At 37.4% G+C, this 20338-nt stretch overlaps 1 protein-coding gene across 2 annotated transcripts in view; it reads right to left on the reverse strand.

Annotated features, from left to right (window-relative positions):
* FAM126A (family with sequence similarity 126 member A) overlaps positions 1-11146 on the reverse strand; it is a 65318-nt gene extending 54172 nt beyond the window's left edge. The window contains exon 1 of one of the 2 annotated variants that reach the window (XM_016159553.2): positions 10943-11146. The gene's annotated coding sequence lies outside the window, so the exon portion shown is untranslated. The remainder of the gene's footprint in view (positions 1-10942) is intronic. The other variant, XM_016159556.2, reaches the window with a different exon arrangement.
* Between the last annotated feature and the right edge of the window lie 9192 nt (positions 11147-20338).

Genomic DNA, 20338 nt, shown 5'->3' on the forward strand with positions numbered 1-20338 from the left:
AACACAAATACCCCATAAACACTTGCTCTTTGCCAAACCAAATAAATTCAATTGAACTAAAGAATTAGTCAGCAGTTGCCATTGACTGTACAGTGTGGGGGGAAGCAGAAAGAGATGAATATTAATTTCTCCATTAAGCCAGCCAAATTTCTCTCTCCCATGTCTTGCCCGAGGAGAGATAAAAAGTTTTAAGGTTTTGCCATTGAGTTTAGCAAACTATTCTTTGGGGACAGGCAAATTAAAGGTATTTGGGATTTTGCTACATCAAGAATACAAGTCACTTGTATTAGTTGTTAGTGTAAAAAGTACCACAGACTGGATAGCTTAAACAACCAATTTATTTTCTCCCAGTTCTGGATGCTGGGGTTTCAAAATCAAGATGTCAGCAGGGTTGGCTCCTGTAGAGAGCTGTAAGGAAAGAATCTGTCCTATGCCTTTCTCCTTTGCTCACACCACCTTTTCCCTGTTTCATCGCCTTCCATCTGTACAAGTCCTGTCCAAATTTCCTCTTCTTATAAGGACACCAGTCAACTTGGATTAGGCCCATCCTATTTACCTCGCTTTCACTTAATTACCTGTGTAAAGACTATCTCCAAGTATGGGTACATTCTGAGATACTGGGGATTAGGACTTCAACATATGAATTGCGGGGTAGGGACACAATTCAGATTGCAGTAACTAATCTGACTCTCTTTTCTTGTCCCAAGAGATGCTTAAATATCATCCATTTATTCATAAATTATCAAATGTCTATATCCTAGTTGCTAGGTTTTCAAAAGTGAACATGACATTGTCCCTGACTTGAGGGATTCAGTCTATTAAGGAGAAACAAGTAAACCTAAAACATAACAGAAGTCACTGTCCTTTAATTTGTTTTAAAACAAATCAAGGCAGATCAGGGTATAAGCAAATAAAATAAAATTTTAAAAAATGCTATGAGGAGGAATGTAAAAGAAAGCCCCTAGGCACCTTACCTCATCCTTAGCTCAGAATGCCATACAGACCTCATTTTCTCTTTCTGTCTCTGAACCTCTCATGTATGTGAGATCTCTGACTGTCTCATGTACATGGGATTCCCATGCAAATGAAGTTAAATTTTATTTTTTTCTTATTAATCTGTCTCATGTCATTTTGATTATTCAACCAGCCAAAAGAACCAGAGGAGAGAAGGGGGAATTTTTCTCTTCCCCACACTGTTTGCATTCTAAGTGGCAATTTCCCCTGCTCTAATGTTGGGGACAAAGGAAGAGAGAAATGTTAAGAGAACCAAATTCCAATTGATTTATGGGTTGGGTTGATGTCTTAGGGTGAGTCACTACCCTTTAGTAAATTGGAATGAGACTCTCAACCTTTAATGACTGGTAAGAGGCTCAGATGTTCAATTAGAATATGGTGGGGGCAAAGAGAGGGTGCAATGAGAAAATGCAAGTAAACACAGTTAATAGTGGTAAAGTGTATTAATAGAGCCATAATAATGAAAGTGAGGGGAAGCACAGTTTGCCACCCTAAAATATGCCTTTTGGGATAGTGATTAAGCTGGTTATTTTTAAGAAACAGACACCCAGGAAAAAACTTTGACCTAACTACCTACAAGAATTCAGATAGGAAGGCAGAGCCTCTATCTCAATTCTAACTAACTACAAGAATTCAGATAGAGGATCTGCTCTAGGAAGGGAGATATCATCATAGATAACTAGTTTAACATAAACTAAGTATGAAGATGAGGATGAACCTAGCAAGGTCTATTTGAGCAAAGTCTCCTCTGTGTCCCACTGTTAAAGATGGCCCTGCAAACATTTATTTACCAAACATTTGCTTTTCCATCTCCATGCGAATTGCCTTCCTTCTCTTTGAAGTCCAATCCACAAATCCCCTCATCCTTCTCCTTAGCTCAAGATAGCACATAAGCCATTCTTCAGTAAGCCCCATGAAACCTCAAATAATTTTCATAATACAGTTTAAGGACTCACATACAATGTTTTCATTAAGTCGAGTGCAAATGACTGAATGAATCCTTATACATTATATGAGAAAGCAACTAATGTTCACCAGCTCATCAAAAGACTCTTTGTTCAAGAAAACACACACCATAGAAATATCACTTAACATTTACTACTAAAAGGCTACCCTGATACAAGCCTCAACAATGACAAATATTTAAATGACAATGGAAAAATACTGTTTCCAAAACTCCTTCATCCCTTATATGCATTGCACTTAACATTCTTTACAAGGCACAAACAGGATTCAGGAGTGTAAACTGATGTTGAACACCCAATAAATTAAAATGTGAATTATATAAAATGCATTATACAAATATCACCTCATTTCCATTCTGGGATCTTCTATCTTAACCATACTGGGCTGTATTTGTTAAAATAGCAGAAGATATGGTATCAACACAGAACAGACCAGTAATAATTATGATAGGGTTACCAAAAACTGAAACTAATTGGGCAAAGAGGAAAACAATAAGACATTCGAATAAAATGATTAAATTTACTTTTTGGTGTTAGAGAATAACGAAGGGAAGAGTCCTGATCAGGAAAAATTTAGGGCACTAATTAAACAACATGGGTTATGGCATCAGATAAAATGGAATTTATAAATTCTTTCTACCACTAACTAGTTGTTGATCTTAAACAAGTAGCTTAACTTCTTTGAGTCTCTTTATCTTTACAATAAGGATAATAATACTTATCTCATAAAGATATGTACAGATTAAATGAAATTAAGTATGAAATGTAATTAGAAAATAGCACATATTAAAATCTCAATAAACTGTATTTAATCCAAAGGGACCTAGACATTTTTAATAGCTAAACTTCAAGAACGAGATTAATTGCCAGAGCGCATAAAAAGATGGAAAGCTTCTTTCTCTCCTTCCCTTCCTCTCTCTCCTCCACTCTTTCTCTCTCTATTTTATAAAGCTAGCATGTTTGGAACCCAAAACCTGAAAGAAGTAATACGAAAGGAACACTAGAGATCAATCTTACGTAGCAATCAAAGCTAGCACTACTTTAAAGAGGTATGCTATTATGAAGTTGCCTTCATCCTGAAGAGAGCAATTTTTGGTGAAATCTACTGGGAAATGTAATATAATTCATCAACCAACAGATAAAAGAAGAAAAGCCATATGATCATCTCAATGTATGTAATTTTTTTCCAATTTAACCTCAATTCCAAGAAAAAAGAAAATAGAAAACTATTTCCTTAACATGCTAAAAAAAATTGTCAAAAAGAATACACAACTGCGAAAATCTAGTCATTAGCATTCAAAAAAGAAACAAGCCAAAAATGCTCACTATTCACTACTATAATTTGACATTATTCTAGACATTCTGACCAATTTTAAAAAATGATTAAATATTGCAAGAAGACAAAGTTATCATCATTTACAAATGCTATAACTGCCTTATTACAAAATCCAATAAAAACTATTAGAATTAAGAGTTTTATAAGATGATCAGTAAGAAAACAGTGTACACAAATCACCAACTTTTCTATGTTCCATCAGGAAGACGTAATCCTCTTTAAAATATGATGAAAAAATATTCTACTCACAACAGCAATAATAAATTTTAAAATACCAAATGTTAACTTTAAAAATAGAAGGAATCACATGAAGAAAACAACGTAAAAGATGACTTGGAGAAATGATGAAAACATTCTAAAGCTATCACGACTATCTCTAAAAAGTTAATCTAGAAATTCCAGTGGGGTTCTTTTGGGATCTTAGTAAATTGAATTAAAGGTTATCTGGGAAAAGAAATATATGAGAAATGCTGAAAATGTTTTAAAAAAGATAAAAGGCATTCACGCAATCATGTAATAAGGTACATTAATAGTTATTAAAAGTTACAATAATTAGGACTGCTTAAAATTACTGAAGAAAAAAATTAAGAGCCCAATAAAGCAGAATAAAAAAACCTAGAAAAAATTATATACATATATGATTTAAAACTTTTGAGGAAAGACGATTGTTCAATAAAAAGTATTAAAATAATAGATTTGTCACTCTACATTAAATTACATCCCAAATAAAGATGTAAATGTTTTTTAAAACTGTGAAAGTAATATAAGGAAACAGAAGTGAGTAGTTATACAATTTGGGAATGCAAGAAGGCTTTCCTAACCAAGCAGATATAATAAAAGAAAAATTTGATAGACTCGACTACACTAAAAATGTTAAAAATCTGTTTAAAGAGAAAAACCCACACCAAAAACAAAATTAGGATGCAAATGACAAGCTGGAGAAACTATTTGCAATGTAATTTGACAAAGGTCTAATAGTTTTATACACAAAGAGCTCTCATAACTCAGCTTCTAAAAATCTCCACTAAGTAAACAAAGGACACTAATAGATAATTCGAAAAAGAAATACAAATATTTAATGTCAATAGAATCAACAAAATAAAATTTATAGAAGATATAACCCTTCATATCAAAATGGCAGTTTTTTAATTGCAAGTGCTGAATTCGGAGAGGTTACTAGGATTCTCAAACACAATAAAAAAGAGTATTAATTAAACATTTCTAGAAGGCATTTATTATTAAAAATAATTTAAATATGCATAACTTTTGACTTCAGAATTTATCTTAAGGAAATAAAGACATGGTCAATGATTACTGATTAATCAAGAAACTAACTGCTATGCTATTCACCCAAAATTACTTGAAAAAGCTTAAATGTTCAGCAATTGAAATGGTGGTTAAATGATGGTAAATCCATTTGCTGAAGTATTAGACACACATTTAAAATGATGTTATGTTGCAAAAGAATATTTTATTGACTCAAGTAAGCATTTATTCAATCAAGTGAAAATATGCATGTATCAAAAAAAAAAAAAGAAAAAAACCTTACATCCAATATGGTTTCTCTTTGTTAAAAAAAAAAAAAAAAAGTAAATACCTCTTTAAAAATCAATAAGAATATTCACCAAAGTATTAATAATGATCATCTCTGGGTAGAGGCATTATAAATGTTACTTATCATTTATGCTTTCTTAAATTTTCCAAATTTCCTACAATTATTATTTTATTAGTAAGCAAGAAAATACAGAATGTTTATAATATTGCTGTGACTATAGTAACAATAGTATCTCAAATCATGCCAACATTGGTATTCCCACTCTATTTAGGCTGCGTCAAAATTAGGGAGCCTACTACCCTCTCTAGGTCAGAACGTACTTTGATATTTTAATCACAATGAATTTTCAGACTTTAGGAAACAATCAGATGACAAGTTTTAATTCCATCTTTATTTATGATCAAGTACACTGTCAAAAAATATTTAGATATTAGCCATTCTACTTTTAGACTCCTGCCAAAGGTAAGAATCAAGAGTGAGGAACAAGTTCTGGACCTCAGAACCAATAGGACTCAGCTTTAACCTACATCCAAATTCTGAGCCAGTTTTTTCTAAACAGTGGATGGGGGAAATAAAGGTATTATCTCTCTCAGTATAAGTGTGGGCTTCTGACCACTTCTAATCACAACTCTTCTCTGTCTCATTTGGGAGACAGAGGAATGATTTTCTCCCCCAATGTATTTTAAAGGCATAGGCCCAAAGGGCAAGCAAGCAGGATTTCTTCTGAGCAAAGATGCTGTAAACAGATTTTCAAATGTTAAATGTTCTCTTTCCTCAGTGCAAATATGCAGCCTAACTCTGAAAGGGCCAAAAAGAGTCTGGCAGTTCTCTGACTCTCAACAACAAGCAATCATCAAACTGTTAATTTCATCTGCTCCCCTCCTGACATCACATGGTGGTGCCAGGGGTCTCAGGCTTCATTTAAGGAGTTTTCCAAAGAACATCTATTGTCATAATATTAAAATGCTAAATTTTTCAGTACTTCAGAGAACTAATCTTGATACTATATCACAACTCTGATGCTGATAACAAGAAAATACACTATCTTTAACATATTTTTTGGTTATAGATATTGCTTTCAGAATTGTCTTCCTTTCTTACTGGTCAAAGTTCCAAATTCCAAACACTTTTATTGTCTCAGGGACTTAGTTCCAACAAATATCTCCTCTTTTCTAAATATCTTACTTCTTGCTTTCCTTATGCACTTAAAGAAAAAACATAACATTCTTTATTCCTTCTACCTGTAACCCTCTGTAATAGTTTTCAACATGCCTGCACAGTGGAATTACCCAGAGAACTTTAAATACCTATGCAACTAATCAATAGTTACAGAAAGTAACTAATCAATAGTAACAGAAAGTAGGGTCAGTAGTTTCCAGGGGATGAAAGGGAGAGATTACAAAGGGACAGGAGAAAACTTTTGGAGGTGATGAATATATCCATTATTTTGATTGTGGTGATGGTTTTATGACTGTAAACATATGTCAAACTGCACACTTTAAATAGGTGTAGCTTATTATATGCCAATTACACTTCGATAAAACTGTTGAAATAAATACCGATGTCTGGGACCCATCTCACTCCACAAATTGGTATGTGGTTTCCCTCTGGAAATTGGGATTCGTAAAAGCTCCCCATATGATTGTAAATGTGCAGCTAAGCTTGAGAACCACTATTCTACAGCTATCATTCTCTCCTCTCTCCCTTCCTTACTTCAGTTTTCTTGACATGCCTCACTCAAGCATGTCTACTTTATCATAGCCCATTCCTTCTCAATCTTCTGAAGACTGGTTTTTGAACCACCACTCAGCTAAAACTATATTTTTTATTTTAAAAAATTAGACATTTATACAATACATGATGTGATCGCCCCAATTATTCTAGCATTCATCTGGCACTACACACAACCATTACAATTATATTGACTATATCCCCTATGCTAAACTCTAAATCCCTATGACTGTTTTGTAACTACTAATTTGTACTTCTTCATCCCTTCACCTTTTCACCAAGGTCCCCAGCCCCACTCCCTTCTGGCAATCACCAGTTTGTTCTCTGTAAGTCTGTTTTCTTTGTTCATTTCTTTTGTTACTTAGATTCCACATGTAAGTGAAATCGTGTGGTAATCATCTTTCTCTGTCTTATTGCACTCACCATAATACCCTCTAGGTCCATACATGTCATTGAAAATGGTAACATTTCACTTTTTTAATAGCTGAGTAATATTCCATTGTATATATGTACCATACCTTCTTTATCCAATCATCTACTGATGGGCACTTAGGCTGCTTCTATATCTTGACTACTGTAAATAGTGCTGCCATGAATGCAGAGGTACATAGATCTTTATGAACTATTGTTTTGGTTTTCTTTAGAAAAATACCCAGAAGTGCAATTGCTGGGTCAAAAGAAAGTTCTATTTTTAATTTTTTGAGGAACCTCCAAATTGTTTTTCATTGTGGCTGTACCAATTTGCAATCCCACCAAAAGTGTGCGAGGGTTCCCTTTTCTCCACATCCTCATCAACACTTTGTTTTTTGATTTATTGATAATAGCCAATCTGACAGGTGCGAGATGATATTTCATTGTGGTTTTAATTTGCATTTCTCCGATGAGTAACCTTGAGCATCTTTTCATATGTCTATTGGCCATCTGTATTTCCTCTTTGGAGAAATACCTATTCAAGTCTTCTGCCCATTTTTTAATTTGGGTTGTTTGTTTTTTAGTGCTGAGTTGTATGAGTTCTTTATAAATTTTATATATTAACTCCTTGTCAGATGTATCATAGACAAATATCTTCTCCCATTAAGTAGGTTGTCTTTTCATTTGTTGATGGTTTCCTTTGCTGTGCAAAAACTTTTTAGTTTGATATAGCCCCATTTGTTTATTTTTTCTTTTGTTTCCCTTGTTTGAAGCAATATATGAGAGAGAAAAAATTACTAGTACCAATATCAGAGAGTTTACTGCCTGTTTTTCCTTCTAGAAGTTTTATGCTTCCAGGTCTTACATTTAAGTCTTTAATTCATTTTGAGTTTATTCTTGTATATGGTTTAAGAAGGTGGTCCCGTTTCACTTTTTTGCATGTATCTGTACAGTTTTCCCAACACCATTTGTTGAAGAGGCTATCTTTACCCCATTGTATATTCTTGCCTCCTTTGTCATAGATTAAAACTGTACTTGTTAAAGTCATCTATGAGCTATTGACAAATTCACTAGTTCCTGAAGTCTTCTCCTTACTTGTCACCTCTTTACAACATTCAAAATTGTTGACCCAATTCCCCTCAATTTGAAAATCTCTCCAGTCTTAGCATCTCTCCTGATGATCTTCCTACCTCACTAAATACTAAAATACTCTTGTATCTCTACCACACTATTCCACCTATTTCTACTTTTTATCAGAGTCTGTTCTCTAACTGCTTCTTTTATCATGCCTAAAGCTTTTCCTGAGTCACTTCGACATAACCAAATCAATAAGCTTCAGTTAACCCTCTATCTTCCTTCTAATCCTGATTTCCTTTATAAATTCCACATCTGTAGACCCACACATTTACATATTCACCTGAATACTCCACAGCTTCCTCAAATTCAAAAAATCCAAAATAGAATGTTTCTCATTTCCAATCAGTGGAACCAAGTCAATTCCTCAGCATCCTGATCCCTCCTTCTTTCTTCCCAAAGGTGACAGGACCTATCAGATTTACCTCATTCTGCCAGAGTGAGGGTCTAAAACACAACTCCATTAAATGGCTTCTTATTCATCACCTTCAATCCAATTCACCTTAGCCAAGGATACAATGCCTGGTCTGGCCCTCCACCACTCACTATTCTCATCTTCAAACATTTCCCTATCTAGCTCTTGCATTCAAGTCATGTCAATGTCCATGTTATTGACTTTGGACATGTCACTGACACTGACTTCTCTAAACTGTCCTAGTTTCTCATGCCTCCTTGACTTCTCACTAATTATATTCTCCTCTTGGGAAGTTATTCACTTACCTCCTGCACTTGGCAAAATTATATCATACCTCAAAGCTCTCCTGACTCTACCTACATCCAAGCTGAGTTAGCCACCTCCTACCCTGCTTCCTTACTACCCTAGGCATATTTCTAATCATATTTATCACAGGTATTATAATTGTTACTTTACTGACCTGACTCACACATTAAACAGTAAATTCCTTGATGACAAGAGCTCTGACATTCATTTCTCTATCTCTACTACCTATTTAGCCGGTGGCAGTACAAAATAAATTTGTTTGACATTTCAATTATTTACAAAATGTAAACTTGACACTCCAAAAATGGTCTTGATTCTAACATTATTTAAAGATTTCTTAATATTCATTGCGAAATAAATTATAAGAAACAGGATCCTGAATAAAACAGTTGGCTACAAGATATTTTTAAATTCTGTCAAAATGACACCACTCTGAAAAATACAACCAAAATAAGATTTCGAAAAATAGAAATACAACAAAGAAAGGAAGCATAGCAGGAATAACATACTGACCCAGCCAATGCCTCATTTGGATAACAATATCCAGGTGCTGATAACTAAGAGGGTTTACAATCCCTGTATAATAATCATAGTAAACCAAAAAAAGGATAAAATAAGCTAAATCCAGAATTTGTTTTCTAAATATGGGGTAGTTTTCTCCCTTATCACTTTGTTTAATTATTTGAATAATTGACTTTGAAGCTACGATTCACCAAGCAGATCCTAAAGACATTTTTTCTTTCTTTCTTACCTTTCCCTGCACTTTAAAAATATGGTGCTTTGGACTAATAGTCATCTCGCAAACCTTAAAATGTATTAACCTAAAGAAAAAAAAATGCTTAGAAATTGCGACGGGAGTGAGTACAGAGTGTGGATGTTAGATGAACGTTCTTAAGGAAAACAAGTCCAACAGGACTATCACATTGACTCAAGGTTACACCGATCCTTACGGCTTTATGCAGATAAGCTTTTGAAGACTGAAAATCTCAAACTGTAAAGCGTTACATGAACCAAAGAGGTGGCAAAAACTACATGTGACTCAAAGGACAAATAATTTGCAAAAGAACAGCTTGGCCCTACCGCCTGCGGTATGGTCTTGAGATAAGTAGTAAGTAGCACCAGCGGAACAAACTCCCCCTACCTGAAGAGCGGAGCGGCTGCCGGGCGTGTGTTTTCTATCAGAGAACCCATTCTGTGCAGTCGAAACCACGAGGGCAAAATCAAAACCTTTAAAGAACGTCTAAACTCTGCGTGCACGAAGCACACATATGCACACTGAAGGGTGGATACTCAGTTTTGCTGAAGCATGCAAACTTGGGGGCTTTAAAAGCAACAGTTTTCAGACAAAATTCTGACGATCCCAGGTATGTTAAAATCAGCCTTGGGAGAGGAATAACGCATTAAAAAAAAATAAAAAATAAAAAATAAACAGGAGGCAAAGGCTGAAAAGACCTCCAGTGTAATAACTAAGGAAGGAATCGTAGCTGCTTTCTGAATCTCTCCGTCCTGCGGGGAACCAAAGACCGAAGAAGGGAACGCTGTTTTCAAAGACGTGGGCGGTCGACAGTGACCATTTATTTCGGCCACTAGACTGGACTGAGAGCGGCAGCCTCGCTGGAGTGGGAGGAGAAGGAGAGGGACAGAGGGGTGGGAGAGGGCAGGCCGGAGCATCAGCTGCAGCGGCGTGGGAGATGAGGAGCTCCCACCCCAGGCCGACGCCGCAGAGGGGCGGCCGGTCCCGCAGAGGCGGCGGCGCCCGGGTCACGCCCGGAGTCTGGACCGCTCCTCGCCCGCAAGAAGAGAGACCCGAGTCCGCGCGCACAAAGCTGCCGCCGCCCAGGCAGCGACAGGAGCGGCTGCGCCCAACTTTGGAGCGGGTAGCGGCCGGCGGCAGCTCACTCACCCAGCCCCGAAGCCTCGCGCGGGAGCCGTTACTCCCAACGAAGCCGCCGCTCGGAGGACAAAGTCCCTGTCCCCTCGCAGCCGCCGCCTCGCCCCGGCTCCTCCCTGACAAAAAAAGTTATCGGTCGCCGGCCGCGTTAGGGGCCCGCCGTGGGTCGCTCGGCCGGACTCACCAGAGCGGCTCCCCAAGCTCCACCTCCAGAACCTCGACTTGTCTGGCCCGCGGCGACAGCGACAGCGGCTGCTCTGCCTTCTCTCGAGTAGCAGCACCACCTGCCCCCTCCCCTTCTTCTTAGTAAAACGGGTCCCGGCGAGCCATCTTCCCCCTCCGCTCACTGACTGACAACCCAGCTCCAAGAGCCGCCACTGCCGCCAGCCACTCTGACAGGCACCACTAGGGACCCATCCTCAGACAGCCAACCACCACCGCCCCACGCCAGTTCGGCCTATCGCCGTCCTCCTGGGCGGGACCAGAACAACTTATCCACCAATGAGGCTCTTTCTCTCCTACTCCGGGGCGGATCCATGAGGCGGGAGGAAGGGCGACTAAGGTGGGCGTGGTCGGAACGCCCAGGGGGAGATGATTGACTGAGATATGCGGCAAGGGCTAGGCGGTAGTAGTGATCGGTGAAGATCTCTTCGTCTCTGAGTTATTAGAATTTGTGGTCCCCTCAGAAGAAAATAAGCCTTTCGAAATGATGTCAGCCATAACCACAGAAGAGAAACTAATTGATATTTTAATTTCTTGGTCAGGAGGATTTACTTCCCAGTAATTTGAGACACAAGAATTTATCAAAATCTTATCAAATTCCAGGAGGAAAAAAAAATTTACATTTTTGCAAAATTGTAACAAAACCTCCTCCTACTATTCCTTAGTCAAATACAATTCCCCAATTTACTTTCCATGGGCTTCTTTTTTAAAGTCTATCTTCCCTCCTCACTCTTCCACTCTTCTTCCAAACACACATATTATTTTGTGTAACAACTAGAACCTGAACACGTCAGAACCAGCTCCTGATATAGTCCCCCTGTTTTTGATTTTGTCAACTTCATCTACTATTTCCCTCTCAAGCCCAACTGGAATTAATCAGGAGAAAAATGGACCTTCAACCTGGAAGACAGGAAGTCATTCTAGATTTATACTAGAAAGGGGAAAGACTTCTAAAGCAACAACTGATCTTTTCAAACATGCCAAGCACATCAATATGAAAATATATTATTTGATACCAGAAAGGCATCAAGCAAACAATTTTAGGTAATCATTAGGACAGATCTACAGAAGAATCAGACAGAATCCCCCTTCCAAGAGCATAGCCAGATTTATAAGCAATAATAACAAAATGCAGTGACAAGAGAAACAGAGCTAGGTTCAAAGAGCAATAGGAACACAGAGGAAGAAATTGTTGTGTTTAAGAAAGTCAGGAAACTTTACAAGGAAGATATGTTTGAATTGAAACTTAAAAGGTAGATAGGAGTTTGCCAGAGAATAAAGTCAAAGGGCATTTCAGGCAAAGGAAATAGCATGTTCAAAGGCATGGAGTTGTGAAACGGCACCTAAGTGTTTGGGGAACATTGAAAAAGTAAGTAGGGCTGGAAGGTGAGTAGCGGCCTAAAATTAACCTAGAGAAAAAGGATGAGATGAGATTATAAGAGTTCTCATGAGCTACACTGAGGTAGTTAGATGAACACTGTCCAACAGAGCTTTCTGCAAAGATGAAATATCCTATATTAATGTTGTCTAATATGATAGCCCTATGTGACTATCAAGCACTTAAAATATGGCATAGATGAGGAACTCAATTTTTTATTCAAATTTTAATAACTCCCATACTGGACAACTCAAGCTTAGACTTTATTCTACAGGTAATGAGGGACCATCAGAAGGTTTTAATCATGTGGACAGCATAATCAGGTTTCTTTTAAAGAGTAAGAATCCTAAAGCCAGTGTAGAAGGTATCTGTTCTCTTTGAGTAGAATCTTGACAGATCAAACCAGGGTACTAGTGGAGGATTGGTAGAATAATTCAGGTCACCTGGGCCAGAACCTGGCCAGGGGAAGTGTTTACCTAAAGGAATAGGGACAGGAAGATCTACAGAGTGTTTTGCCTGACATCATAGAGAACACAAACAGTAAAAACTGGAGAAAGTTTTTATTGGCCCTTAGCCATGTGAGCCACCATATGTTGACCTGATTTAAAACGCCAAAGAGTCTCGTGTCAGGAAGGGCCATTAGGACCAGGGCAAGACTCCAGAAGAGAAGAAGGCCTGAACCACACCTGTGGAAGTAGGTATGGTGGGGATTGTCAAATATTTATTGATTTCCTGCACTATACAAGGCACTCAGCTTGTCAAGGAAACAAAGGAGTGCTAGAAGATTATGGTGTACAGTAGCTGGATAACAAACACATGAAAAGTTAAGCAAAGCTTAATCATTTAACACAATAAAGAGGTGACACAAAGCATTAAATGATTGATTCATTGTTCAGACGATTTTCTAGGCAATAATTACTATGTGAGTTCAGAAGAGGGAGCAAGCCCACTAGTCAAGGGCAGTCAGGGAAGACTTCACATAGGAAGTAAAACTGATCTGGGTCTTAAAAAATGGGCAGGAATTTGAATAATAAAAAAAAAATAATGCGTGAGGAGGAAATTTTTGGAATGCCTGGTAAAGAAATGGAAAAGGAGAAGCACAAGCAATGTACAGAGGACATGGGAGGCCATCTAGGCTGGCCAGAACCTGGCAAGCTATGGGGATAAATAATAGAGCACCTTAAATGAAAACCCAAATGTTCAAATTCTGTCCTTTTGTGCATTGGCGCCTGTCTACTCCTTAGAATTACTTTCAAAAATATAAATGTCCAAACCACACCCACACCAAATAAATCAGAAAATTGCAGGATGGGGCCTGGATGTAAGGTTTATTTTAAAAGCTTCCCAAGTGATTGCAACATACACCCAGGTGTGAAAACATGAGAATGATACAATAACATTTTACTATCGCCAAATCAGGACTGTGCATAGGATGAACATTGAGTGGAGAGTGACTGAAGACTACCATGTATATTTATGTATCTGTTTCCTTTCTGCAAGAAGACAGGAAGCAGTTTACTGCCTGACTTCACTTCCCATTTTGCAGTGGTAAAATGATATAGAAGGCACTTTAAGTTCTTTCCTCTAAGTCAGAGTGAAATCAAAACAAAATTTGTTTGTAATCCATTCTCCTTTTCATCACAATCTGTATATATAAAAACAATTTGCAACAATAAGAGTCTGTAGTTAACTATTAAATATAACTATTAATATTTCAGCAACAAAACCCAGGAAAATTCCTGAGAACATCCTATTGTAAAAGAGAAATACTTTTAACCTACTTTATTAAAGTCAGCATATTTCAGACCTTCCCCAATCTTGCTAGTCTCTAATATTTATAGCACAATTCTACATTAACTATTAAAATGCATCTACCTTCTTGCAAATAAGTTTATTAAAATGTCAGTTGAACATTATAAATTATGGATATTTTCCCTATAATATTCAACTTTAGGAACTTTAAGAAAAATTTAGCTCAAATATATTTCCATTAAAATCAGAAGACAATAGCTAGGTAACATGACTATTTTTTCCAGCTTTATTGAGCTATAATTGACATATAACATTTATAAGTTTAAGGTATATAATGTGATAATTTGATACATATATATATATTGTGAAATGATTACCATAATAGAGTTAGTTAACACATCCATCACCTCATATAGTTATCTTTTTTCTTTTTTCTTTTTTTGTGTGTGCAGTCAGAACATCTAAGACTTGTTCTCTTAGCAATTTTCAAGTATACAATACAGTATTGTTAACCAGAGTCCCCATTCCATACATCACATCCCCAAAATATATTTATCTTGTAACTGAAATTTTGTACCCTTTGACTAACACCTCCCCATTTCCTCCAACCTTCAGTCTTTGGCAACCACCAATCTACTCTTCGTTTCTATATAACACGATTTTTTTAAATGAAAGAGCAAGGAGAATTTTGCCTTGAAAAAAAAAATTAAAAATGTTACTTTAGGGTAAATATGTTAAAATATATATTTTTTAAAAAATCAAAACAAAAAGAATGTGCCTAAGAGGTCATTCTTTCTTGCTGTGTCAGATTACCCTTCTAAGAAAGCAACTCCAACCAGTGCCCCCAGCTGAGGCGGCAGCCAAAGCCATGATCTGTACCATACAACGCCTTTCGTAGAACCATTTAACCCGAGGGCAGCCAGGCCTAAAAGGTGACCTGATGTGAACACCCCAAAAGGGATGGTAGTGACTCTACCCCAAAAGGGATGGTAGTGACTACCAACATTCATTCTCTTTCAAGAAACTGAACTGGAAATGAAAAGGGAAAATCAATCACGTGCTGGGAGCAGAGGCTAAAAAATAAGGCAGCAGAAAAAAACCCTGAGAGGCCCTAAGAAGGGCAAGTTATGACACTAGGCAGAGAAGAGACACATAAAGTAGAGGGTGAAGTAATTGGTAACAGAGGAGCAGTGGAATTAAAGAAAGAGTGTAATGAGTCACTGTAACACAGATGAGGATCAATGAAGTCCTGCCGTCCATGGGACAATGAGGTAGCTCATTTCTTACAGCTGCACGGAACCACTCCAGTTGTCAGTTTAATATCTGTGAAGTCCAGCCACAGCTCTTGCCAGAGTCGTATAAGATTCCCATCTGAATCACCTAAGATATTCTAAATGAATCGTACTTTTCACCCTGTATAAACCAGTAAGAAGACTTCCAGAATCGTGGACCAAGTGAAAGAAGCTGGACCAACTGCATTTAGCAAAGAGAACTTTATGCTTCAAGGTTGGTTACAGGTTTTTCTAGGAATAACCAAGAAAGAAGAAAACATTCTCCATATATTTTTTTAAAAAATTATAAATTAAAATTTTAATATCTTTATAATAAATATTTTAAGGGAAAAACTCTTTTTTTTATTGTCTTTTAATAGTGGAGCTGATTTTGTCCATATTTATGAGAAAGCCATACAGATAGGGATGGGAAACCTAATGACTAACTGCTACTTTCATGTGACTGGAAATGAAAAATATCCACATATATCTTCTAAGACATTTGTTAACCAATGTCTTCTAGAAGAATTATTGTTGAGTAAGTCTTGTTAAACGCTCTTATAAGGCATGTTTTTGAAAAATACTTTATGAGATGGCAAAAAAATGAAAAAGATGGATACAAAACCGCCTGTATGACATGACCACAATTTTGCAGATATTAGTGTCAGCAACAAATATATCAGCAACATGTAAGCATGGAGAAATCATGGGTGAGTTATATTTTTTTCTTCATATATATTTTTAATTTGCCAAATTTTTCTACAATAAGCAAGTGTTCATTTTACAACCAAAATAAAGCGTACATTATTTTTAAAATGAAGACATGACAGACTGCACATCACTTATTATTAATTCTGCCCAAGTGAATCTCAGTTAAACATTTTTCCTTTTCCCTTCAGTCAATTCATTATTCAAAGTTCTTCGAAGTGCTCTCATAAATCTCACAGAGAAGCTCTATTGTTGCTGACTACCAAAAGAGATCACTAAGTGAGTATTTAGTATAGAAGCATCAATTTATGTGCAGATTTTCTCTTCTAACTGGGGCCTGGCTAACAGAAAACACAGAAAAATATATATGTAGATAACTGTGATAAACAGTGGCACCCCATTCACCCACCCCCCAAGGGAGTGGAAGTGTGTTTTGTCATCTTTGGGTCCCCACAATAGTAATAGTATTAGCTTGGCCCATAGAAGAACTTTAGAAACACAGATTAAAGGAAAACATGGAAAGATAGAAGTTTTCCTCCATTATCTCGGTTTGTTTTATGAATCCTCAGGTTTGCATATCCATCCCCAGTTCATAGGTTAAGCGGAAACAGGAGTTCTTCTCTTTCTGACCACTCACTGCATTCATCAGATGCAAAGTATTTCCATTGTATTCGGTGTAGCACTTCATTGTGTATCACCCTGAATATTTCCAATATTGTTCCCCATGTGTTAACCTCTCATCAGTCACTTCTTTGGTTTTCTTGCTGAGTGGTACCCCCAAGCAGTTCAACGAGCACAAGTAATGATGGTTGAAGGGTAGATGAGTCTGGGAACTTGAAACCCAGCTGCAAGGAGAGGGATGAAAAGGAATGGCAGGAAGAGCCACACGCCCAAAGAGTTTCGTCAGCACATTCACTCTAATGTGTAATACTTGGGTTAAAAAAGTCCAACGTATGAATAATATTTCCATTTCTTCAAATTTTGCTCTCATATGCTTAGTCATCATCACCACACCCTGCTATTTATGCCAATAAAAAGTTTCAGTGAGCAAATTCAACATCATCAGCAATGTTCAGTAAGGACATCATCAAGCTAGTCCTTCTTGATACCCGTTATGCTGGCACAAGCAAAGAACCGAACACCTTCTCCAGAACATTCTGCTTAGCTAAGGCGTGTCCTCAGCACAGGCATGGGATACATGTCCCCATGCAGCTGCCTTGTGTCATTTAAAGGATGTCATACCAGAAAAAGCTCTACCTCTATGGTCTGAATGATGAGCCTAATCCCTAAAGTCACTCTTGAGAATTTTTTTTCAAATTTGAATTACACCAGGAAGAAGTCACATTGATCATAAAAATTTGCAAAGATTAATTGATCGTGTCCCTAAAAAAAAGAGCAAAGAAGAGCTTTAGGGGAATAAACTAGGGAGGGTGGAGAGAAAGAATGTACAAATCTGAGCCTGACAATATCTAGGGAGGTTTCTCACTCCGGAGACCATGGGCAGTAAGACATTATCAGGAGCTGAGGAAAATAAGGGGCATTGTTGAAAGAAATAGATGCTAAAAGCTTCACGGAGGGACAGGCTATGTTGCCATGGACCATTTCTGCCAGCTCTGCAATTGTAATTTCTTTTAATTGAAGCACACATACAGAAAATTAGAAAAACAAAAATATGATCACCACAGTGGATTTTCACAGGTGAACACTGCAACCACTGACTCCGGTCAAGAAAAGTACATCGACAACGATCCAGAAGCCTCCCTGGGCCTGCTCCTATCCCAAAGATAACCTCGTTTTTGATTCCTACTGCTTTAATGTGTCTATGCCTATTAAATTTTATATGCATGTAATCATACAGAATATATATTTTTGAGTCGCTTTTTCCTTTCCATGTTATGTTTATGGAGTCTATCTATCATATTGTACTTATAGTTTATTCTTTTTCATTGCCGTATGGTATTCTACTGTATGAATATGCCACAGTGTACCTGACAATTCTACAGCTGATGGATGTTTGAGTTGTTTTCAGTGGAGGACTATTACAAACAGTGCCACTGGGAGCAGTCTTGTACATGACTCTCAGTGCACATGTATGTGCCCTTTTGTGGCATATATCCACAAGTGGAATTGCTAGGTTTAAGATCAGCATATGCTCTTTCTTACACGATACTGTTAAATCATTTTCCAAAGTAATTATATCATTTACACACCAATCAGTGGATTATGAAAGTTCAACCTGCTCCAAATCCTTGTCAATGTTTATATTATCAGCCTTTTAAATTCCAGCTATTCAGGTGTATGGCATACATGTAATGGTATCTTATGGAGGTTTTAATTTACATTTGCCTGATGACTTAAGCAGACCTTTCCATGCTCTGCAATTTTAAAGCATCTCTGCAGGTGTGTTTCATTGCAAACCACTGCTCAGCCACATTTTGATTCAGAATCAACATTTTTAAGTGAAATATATTTGACACATAACATTGTATAAATTTAAGGTGTATAGCATATTGTTGACTTGAAACATTTATCTATTGTAATACGATTACCATTGTAACTATACTTAGCACCTCTATTACGTCTTATACTTACCATTTCTTTTTTGTGGTTGGAATAATTAAGATCAATATTGTTGCCTATATTCATTATACTATACATCAGACCTCCAGGACATATTTGTCTTCCAGTTGCAAGATCAACAATCATTTATTAAGTCTCCATCATAAGCCTGAGATTATATGTGTTAGTCACCTTCATGTCCATGGACTAAAGGTGATGGTGAGAGATTTTTCTAGACTAGGTGATTTCTGATAAGCTCTTCTTGTTTAGCTCCAGTATATTGTCGCTGACATTGTGGAGAGAACACTTCTGGGAGAAGAATGTGCCATCAGGGACCTGGGTGGAGAGAGTGGTGGGAAAGGGGTTAAGTATAAAGAGGAAAAACAGCTGCGTTTTCAAACTTTACAGCTTGAAAGTAGTTAGTGACAATTTCTACAACTAACTAACAACCTACTGGCCATAAAAAAAAAGATGATAATTAATATCGATACAGATAATACTAGTCCTTATAAACAGGGGAACAGTGACCTTTGACAGGTATGGGATAGTTTTGTGAAAAAAAAATCTCCTCGAAAGATTTTCGAATGACTCATAGAACAGGTTCTCTGAAAATATGGGAGAACCACTGGTAGCATGATGTTCGTTGAAGGCCAAAGAAAATTTGACTTGGCCTCAAATACCACCTGACAGAGTTTTATCCAAAGCTGGCGAAGTACCTTCCTCTGCATCTTAACCAAGACGTGGTGCTAGATGACCTTCGCCCTGCTGTCTCTGTCTCAGGTCAACTGGAGTGTATGAATATTCCATTATAGGCTCTATTTATCAGCTTGAGATACTGTAAATGTGGAAACAGTGACCAGGAAGGAGAATATGGGGAAAGTAACACATTAACATGCTAAGTAACAACCTTGAACAGTTAAACACACCTTCATTTAGCAGATCTCCTGCTGAAATCTCACCAAAAGGGAAGCCCTAAAGGATAGCTAAGCCTCGACTGGGCGGAGGGCCAAGGACCACCTGAAATGTTGGGTCACATTCAAGGGAACCACATTGAAGTGGGGAGGAAGACCAGCTTCTGGCTAAGCCAGGAACTAACTCTTGGTGACAAAGAATGAAGGGGAGGAAGGAAGGAGTGGGTATGAGGTGACTTAAGGCAAAGGCAATCTTTTTCCAGTTTTTCCTAAGGCCAGACCTGAGGTATTAAAACCTAAAGCGTCCTGCATTCCCTGGGTGGCCAGAGCATCCTGCACCTGCAGGTCAGGCTTCTATGGGGTAACCCGTCTTCCAGCTGCTCATACCTTTGCTCTTCTTGCCTCCTCAAACTTACTAATGGTAATAAATTCCCACTGCCGCTAATCCCTGGGTACCTCAACATCCTTGCTGGTTCCCTTACCCATGCCCTCATCTCTGTAAATAGTCCCTTCTTTTATTAACTATTTCGAGTAGGGAGTTAGGTTTCCCACCAGAATCCTGGGCCTATCAAAAACTTTCTCTTCAAAAAGGAAGCTGTGATTTAAGAACTCTGTTAGTCCCCTCTCTCCCAATGTGAGGCTAACAATTACTCTTTTATTTTCATTTCCAAAGAATGATGAGATCTGATGGGTGCATTGGAGGAGGGAAAGATACACAGACTTAAGAGGTTTCTTTTTATTATTACTTGCACTATTGTTTTCTAACTGGATTTTATCGA

Source organism: Rousettus aegyptiacus, unplaced genomic scaffold, assembly GCF_014176215.1.
Source record: "Rousettus aegyptiacus isolate mRouAeg1 unplaced genomic scaffold, mRouAeg1.p scaffold_m13_p_13, whole genome shotgun sequence".
Lineage (NCBI taxonomy): Eukaryota > Metazoa > Chordata > Mammalia > Chiroptera > Pteropodidae > Rousettus > Rousettus aegyptiacus.